The sequence below is a fragment of the Zootoca vivipara genome, chromosome 16 (assembly GCF_963506605.1).
Source record: "Zootoca vivipara chromosome 16, rZooViv1.1, whole genome shotgun sequence".
Lineage (NCBI taxonomy): Eukaryota > Metazoa > Chordata > Lepidosauria > Squamata > Lacertidae > Zootoca > Zootoca vivipara.
In genome coordinates, this window is record NC_083291.1 from 21,573,014 (window position 1) to 21,581,000 (window position 7,987).

At 45.5% G+C, this 7,987-nt stretch overlaps 1 long non-coding RNA gene across 1 annotated transcript; it reads right to left on the reverse strand.

Annotated features, from left to right (window-relative positions):
- Window positions 1-744: 744 nt before the first annotated feature.
- LOC132591252 (uncharacterized) lies at window positions 745-5,118 on the reverse strand. Its single transcript, XR_009556867.1, has 3 exons — window positions 4,433-5,118; window positions 3,695-3,749; window positions 745-1,313 (listed from the first exon to the last, which is right to left on the reverse strand). It is a non-coding gene; the product is annotated as an uncharacterized LOC132591252 (long non-coding RNA).
- Between the last annotated feature and the right edge of the window lie 2,869 nt (window positions 5,119-7,987).

Genomic DNA, 7,987 nt, shown 5'->3' on the forward strand with positions numbered 1-7,987 from the left:
TATATATATATATCTCGAATATACCTTTATTTATTCCTTTCCAAAACTTGGTGTCCAAAATCCTTAATTACAGCAAGTATGAAGACCAAGCAGAACTGTTCGTTTACATTTCTTATGTGATGTCAATACTCCTCTAGTACTGTCATGCTGTCCACGCAAATTGATGATCTTTTGTGTACAATATCGTTACACAAAATAGGGTCTTGTTTTTTTGAAGCTGAGTAGCAACAGGGAGTCAGTAGTGGGGATGGTGAGGCAAAAGACCCTGGGTCCAAGCACACATGCATATTGTATAAAGGTGCAAAGCCCTTCTGCACCCTGTGAAATATAAATGCACAGGTTTTTTTATTTTTAAAAAACTGGGCAATGGCACAGCTGCCCACCCGTGACTCCCAGGCCTTCCATGATCTCCTGACCCCTTCCCCCTTTGTTTTGACAGATCAGGGGAGGCTCAGGAGTTGCAGTCGGGCAGCCGTTGCCCAGGAGGGGTACAAGGCAGGGTTTCTCTGCCAGGCAAGGTGCGAAACAAATGCACAGGTTTGTTTGTTTTTAAAGCTGGGCAACGGCCACCCGCCTATGACTCCTGAGCCTCCTCCATCAGTCAAAACAAAGGGAGAAGGGGGAAGGAGATCTGTACCACCGGACGTCCTCGGTTCCCCTTTGACAGTGGTGGCGGCAGCGGCAGTCAGCAGCCTGGAGCCAGCCTGGTAGCGCAGTTGGCTCTGGCTGGCTTCAGGAGCTGCTCGCTGCCGCGGTGCCTGTCATTTTTCCTCTCCAGAAGTCCCCATATGATGTGTTGCGCACAAGACACATAATATGGGGACTTCCGGAGAAGAAAAATGGCCAGCCAGAGCCAACTGCACTACCAGGCTGGCTCCGGGCTGCTGAGCCTGCCACTGGCACATTTTCTGGAGACAGATTTGCAAATCTGAGGACATTTCGGGACGGAATTTGTCTGGGGACAGATTTGCAAATCCAGGGACTGTCCCTGGGAAATAGGGACATCTGGTAACCCTAGCGTACAAACTTCAGAAAACATATAGCTATCTAGGAGAGCTTTCGAAGTATGACTTCTTTTTTATCTCCATTTTAAATAAATGTAATATCAAATATAGTTTCTATTTCATGATATTCTCATAAGATTATAGTAGGGTACAAAGAGAGAATCTGGAAATGCCATCTTTCCTTCTGCAGCTTGTGTCTTCGGTTTTTCCACTGGTAAGCAATGTACTTTTGGTAGCTGGAATGGTTAAACCGTTTCCACTCTGGGGTGCTGCGCATTCTGGATGATTTTTCCCCCACTGTCTTTTCACCTGTTAATAAATTACATAATTTGTTATGACTTCCTTGAAAACTAATAAAAGTGTCCATTGATCTGCTCTAACAGATCCATAAAATTTAAATACTGTACCGGTAAATGTGCATGTTACCATGTTGGTATTTATCAACCAAGAATTTTTGCATTGCTGGACATTAACAACCTCTAGCAATTGGAAGGCTGCTTTGAATAAGTGGGTGAATGTAGGTATTTTTCTTAATATATCAATGATGCTCACCTCCTTTTGATAGTTCCTTTGGAGAAAGTGGTTTCCTGCAGGCAGGCTGTGGCTTTGTGCCTGCATTGGAAAAATCCTTAAGGAAAACCAGTGTGTTAAAATGTAGTGGCTAAGCCACAGCATGTGAACCGTATCTGACTCCCTTGGGGTGTTTTCTGGCCTCCAAGTCCTTTCTCCTAATTTAAAAGGATCTTTCAGGTTTGTTTGTTTGTTTGTTTAAGATATTGACTGCTTCTATAGGTCCCCTGTTGTGACACCATGATGACAGTTTTTTTGTGATTCCCCAAGGGCCCCTCCAAAATGTTTTAATTTTAAAAATAATATGCAGGTTTCTTGCTGTGATTTCAAGAGGTGCTTTCTCTGACTAGTCAAGGTTCCACACATCCTTCCATTTTCAGATTTACCGTATGTAAATATGCATTACTGGCTGCTCCTGCAGGTGCCTTGCTATTACAAAAGGTTTTTGTGTCACCACCTTGTCTCACCAAAATGTGTCCTATAAAAAGAAAGTTTTTGCCACATCAACTTTGAGATTCAGCCTTCAGTGAGGTCACCATGGGCCAATTGGTCCTCCCAAAGTAATGTACAACGTAATAAGAGTAAATAAAAGATAAAGTGGTCAAAGAATAGGAATTGTAAGGCAGAGCTAAAACACGATAGGGAGTGTTTCTCAGCTCAGGGGGTTACATTCCCTTGTGGGTTACCTTCTGCCAGTGGTGGCTGGGGTCAGAGGCAACAGAACTGAGAAGTAGGATCTAATTCTAGCCATGCAAAAGCCAGAGGTTTTTATGCATATGTGCATGAACACACATGTGCATGGGGACCCAGGTGGCGCTGTGGTTAAACCACTGAGCTTAGGGCTTGCTGATCAGAAGGTCGGCGGTTCGAATCCCTGTGACGGGGTGAGCTCCCGTTGCTCGGTCCCAGCTCCTGCCAACCTAGCAGTTCGAAAGCATGTCAAAATGCAAGTAGATAAATAGGAACCGCTACAGCGGGAAGGTAAACGGCGTTTCCGTGTGCTGCTCTGGTTCGGCAGAAGTGGCTTTGTCATGCCGGCCACATGACCTGGAAGCTATACGCCGGCTCCCTCGGCCAATAATGCGAGATGAGCGCGCAATCCCAGAGTCGGTCACGACTGGATCTAATGGTCAGGGGTCCCTTTACCTTTACCTTTGCATGAACACACATACTCACAAAAATCCTCCAGGCTAACAAGAGGCGTTACGTCACATATAAGACGCATTCCAGCCAGGTAAAAGCACCCAAGGAGGACATGGAATCAGGTCAACAAGTACAGAAATGGGTGGTTGGGCCTTATGGGGAGAAAAGGTATTAAGATATGGGGAAATGGGGCATGGCCCGAGGATAATATTTAGGGTCATGTTTGGCTCCTGGGCCTGAGGACCCCCACTTTAGTGCATTAACTAGATAACAACAATCTAGCAATGGGTGGGGAGAGCAGTAATCTTAAATTAGAAACTGGCCTGTGTTGTGTGTCTGTGTGTTCACTTTGCTTCATCAGATTGATTAAGTGTTATCCTCAGTTGGAAGATGTATGTATGCAGTGGCGTAGCTAGCCGCCTGGCTGCCCGGGGTGGCAAGCCCGTTGCACACATGTGTCGCAACGCATGTGTGCACAGGAGGCATGTGCTGCGGCAAACCCCGCGAGCAAGCCGCGGAGTGAGGCAGTCTCGCTTGCATCGGGGCTTCTCCTCGATGGCGGAGGCCTCATTGCGCAGCAGCAGCGGCCATTGGAGGTGGTCAGCCCCGTCCAGCCTGCTGCCCCCTGCCCAGCCGGCTGCCCGGGGCGGTGCCCCCCACCCCCCCATTACTACGCCACTGTGTGTATGAAATATTAAACAGAGAAAGAGAGAGGAAGTATAAACATAGGTGAAATGGCTGTGGAATGCAAAGAGAGTCTGAAACAATTTATGTGCTGTACATTTTAAAACGAGCATATTCAGGCCACTTCCTGCGCTTAATATTTCCCCCCTTCTTGCCACCAGAGGGCAAGCAATGCAGCACATTCTGGGTATGGAGAATCGCTCATGCATCACTGTACTTCTTAACATTTATAATAAAGGGTTTTCAAAGCAAATGTGAACCAATCATTTTTCTTCTCAAAGAGCGCCACTTACTTCCGAGTGCTGGGTGAAACATCTGATTTTGGCTTCAGGGTGGCAGCGTAAGTATCTGCAGAAAACGTGAACACGGAGCATAGATTTTGTAATTTAATGCCTTGTTGTCCTAGTTTTGCTCTGTACATTCTACAGCAGTGGTAACTTGGTGTGGCACCACTCTCTGAACGGAAGGGAAGGGCATCATGGGCTCTGCCACCAACCTGAGGACCAAGAGACGGCACCCTGGCTCTCAAAGGAGAACATTGTGGCAATATGGAGACCAACATGGCCCCATCCGTAGGCTAGATAAAGAGCAAATGCAAGGAACGCCCTTCTCCCTTCCTTGCCAGAAAGTACACTGGGTTCCAGCTGCCAGTTGCTCTGGGATTGCAGAACTGAGGAGAAGCCACCAGTCAGGAAACTAGCAAGGACTGATGTGTGTGGTTAAAAGAGAGGGAGGCCCACATGTCCAGGACAGATGACACTGCTGAGATGATGCAACTTCAATAATTAGTGCCTGGACTCGTTTACTTCCCTCTTATTGTCTCCTCTAGTCTCTCCTTGACTTTTAGATTGAGTACCTGCAGGCAAGGACTGTCCTGTCCTTTAATTTCCGTACAGCACCTATAAATATTTAGGTACTTCATAATGACAGCAACTTATTCATCAAGACACTCATTTCAAAGCAATTTTTAACCAAGTGCCATTTTTGTCTGGGGCGAAATATTTCCTAGGCACAACAAGCAGACCGCTTACCTCTGGCGATAGGAGTCGACCTTGAAATATAGTGGCCTAGAGAGTTTTTGATCTCCTTTGGGATGCCATTGAATGGATGTGTCGACTCCAAATCCAACCTGTCCCTGGGCCCCTGAAGAAATAGGCATGGTTTCCTCATTGGAGATGGTAAAGAAACAGAAATGTCTCCGCTAGATCTGCCCATACAAAATACCTTGCCGTTTTCCACTTTTTGTCCCTGTTGCTCTTTCCGCACACTTTGGAATTGCCAAGTAGAGTTCAGAGCTTATCTTTCTTCTGGCTCCAGTGCCTGCCTGTGGCCTCGTTTGTTGTGGTAGCCAAGGAAACAGTGACTCGCTTGCAAGCAACACACACACACAGCAAGCATTTTTCAATCCCCAAAGCTTCAGCTACCAAGGAAGCTAAATCTGTTATTTTAACTCTTCTAAACTTCGCTGCACAGAAGGGTTTTATTTTCCATTCTCAAAAGATAATGTCCTACAGGAATCCTCATTACATTTGCTCATGTTCCTGAGAGTAAAACAGTGCATGGCAGTGGCAAATCAGGAAGATAATAGCACTTATTTGATTGGCTAATCTGTCTCTGCATCTGCTTGTAATTGCGGAGCGGGAGTAAGAAATAAAGCACATTCTTGACATTACACAAGGAATGGAATCCAGTGATAATGGTGCCCATAGCAACAAGTAAAGGCAAACTCATCTCCCATCCCCACCCCACCCAGCGGTCCTTATTTTATTTCTTTAAACACTTTGATCCCTTGCAGGTATTGTGTACTACTAGGTAGAAGATCGTATCTCCCTTCACAAGTAGTTATTAGAGCCAGTTTACGCAGGCAGAATCAAAGACTGTTCTGTGTAGCATGTTGGCGGCAGATGTGCCCACGAGGGGAATGGTGTGTTTGAATAAACCCCCTTCACAAACTTGCCAGTGGGAAAGGGAGAATGCTAATCATCCATCACCTGATAAGATATTAAGCTTCCACTGGAAAATGTTTACACCATCCACTATTACAGCAGTAGGTGAATGGAAGGCTTTAGGTAACCTTTATGCAATGTGAATGTATCCTGGCTTTGGAAGACCCACAGCTGCTGGGAACCAGCTTTCCCCACCCTTCTAGGAATAACTCTGCTACAACTGTCAGTTGTCCTGAAAAGACAAGGGGAAATAACCATTTGTTTCACCACTACCGCCACTGTCTAGTTGCCAGTGTCCGGCCAAACTTGGAATATGCATACCTGTTGCAAAAAGTAAGGCAAGGACTGTTTTGGACAGGCTGACAGAAATGTTAGACAAATGCTTCCAGTAGCACCTTAGAGACCAACTAAGTTTGTCATAGGTATGAGCTTTCGTGTGCATGCACACTTTTTGACTGCGTCAGACCAACACGGCTACCTACCTGTAACTATAAAAATGCTGTGACTGCATGTCTTCCCGTGTTTTCTTTTCCTTGTAGAACATATTAAGAACCCCCTCAAAACATTCCCAGCAGGGTATTTACATCCACTGCCCAGTGCTCCTTTCCCTTGGGAGCAGAATTATTTCAGTGCTCAATGTGCAGACTTACTGGAGCAATCCAATTACAGTGGTACCTCGACATACGAATGCTTCGACTTCCGAAGGTTTCGACTTATGAAGTCGACAACCCCGGAAGTCTTTTCGCCGCGCCCCCCTTTCAACATCTGAAATGGGCGCTTCAACATCCGAAAACCTCTACTTACGAAGAGCGTCACGGAACGGATCGTCTTTGTAAGTCGAGGTACCACTGTATTTTCCTTTTGAGAAAAGCACCACCTACCTCATAACTTGGGACATGGTTGGCGCTGTGGGTTAAACCACAGAGCCTAGGGCTTGCTGATCAGAAGGTCGGTGGTTTGAATCCCTGTGACGGGGTGAGCTCCCGTTGCTCGGTCCCAGCTCCTGCCAACCTAGCAGTTCGAAAGCACGTCAAAATGCAAGTAGATAAATAGGTATCGCTCCAGTGGGAAGAGATGAGCGCCGCATCCCGAGAGTCGGTCATGACTGGACCTAATGGTCAAGGGTCCCTTTACCTTTACCTCATAACTTGACTCCCTTCCAGTATCTGAGCAAAAAGCCGAGGGACTGTGTGCTTTTGCAAGTGGGGTTGGGCTGAGGGGGAATGGCTTGCCTGAAGTCACCTCCCCTGTTTTCCCAAAAATAAGACATACCCATAAAATAAGCTGTAGCTGGGTTTCTAAGCATTTGTGCAATATAAGCCGTACCCCGAAAATAAGACATAGTGATAGGTGCAGTTCTGGAGGGCGCCAAGGAAGAGGCAAGGCCGGAAAATAAGACATCCTTTGAAAATAAGCCATAGTGTGTCTTCTTGAGGAAAAATAAATATAAGACAGTGTCTTATTTTCAGGGAAACACGGTAGGAAGGTCCTGGAAGAAATGGGGACTTTTCTGATTCATGGTTTGTGGCTCAGGCTCAGTCATTTTCTGCCTGCAGCATCTCTCAGTCTTATCTGTTCCTCCAGGCCTCCTGGAAAATGCCAGACCATTGGGACCAAGCAATTTTTCTGGGTGGGTTTGCTGTGGGGAGGGGAAATTGCGGCTCAGCAAGAAATTTGTTGATTGGGCCACAGAACTCTTTTAAGAACATGGAGAGAGCCTTGCAGTTGGGTCACGGTAATGGGCCTATCTTGTAGAGCACTCTGTTCTTATAGGAGTCAACCAATACCTCTGGCAAGCCAGGACCTGAGTGCAACAGCATTTAACAGTGGAGGCAGAACATAGCCATTATGGGCTGGTAACCATTGTTAGCCTTCCCATCCATGAATTTGTCTGTTCTCTTGAAACATCAATTCTAGCTGGTAACCTCTTAAGCAGTGAGAGAGAGAAATATAAACAGTGATAAAAATGCTGTTGACGGACAGGAGTCTAGATTACGAAGAAATAAAACCAGGTGAACAATGACATGTCTGGTTTCTCTAGCAACAGGTTTTTACTTTGCCAAGGCAACCATGATTGCCAATGTCATTTGCTAAAATGACCTCAAATAGCGGAAGAGATTTTAGCAGTTATCAGCTGGTGTAGAATCAGATATTTCCCCTTGAGGTGCAAAGGTATAATCAGTTCATAAAACACAAAGAGCTTGCATTTTAGAAACTTGGGGTAACATTAAGAGTGTAGCAACTATATACACTTTGCTGTATAATGCAGAAGAACCCTGCTTGTTTGTTTTTTATCTCACCGTCAATTTATAACCCGTAAATATAATAGCTTTCCCACTAGATGCTTCTTTAAAAAATGTACGTTAGTATTGCTTGGGGTCATGTTTTTCATCAGTTTGTAGAAGATTTGATTTGCAATGTAGGGAATTTAATTCCAAACCAAGGCTCTGATCACAAAAAATCTGGAGGGCATATGATGGTATGTGGGAATCTCGTGGAAGGGATGCATGCAACAGCATTGTGATTTGGATCCACATTTATGCAAGCCAAAAACAGTAGTAGCTGGGCATTTCTCCAACATTAGGAAAATATAACCTGTCTCTCATTATTCAGGAGTCATTCTCCTCAGATATACTGGTG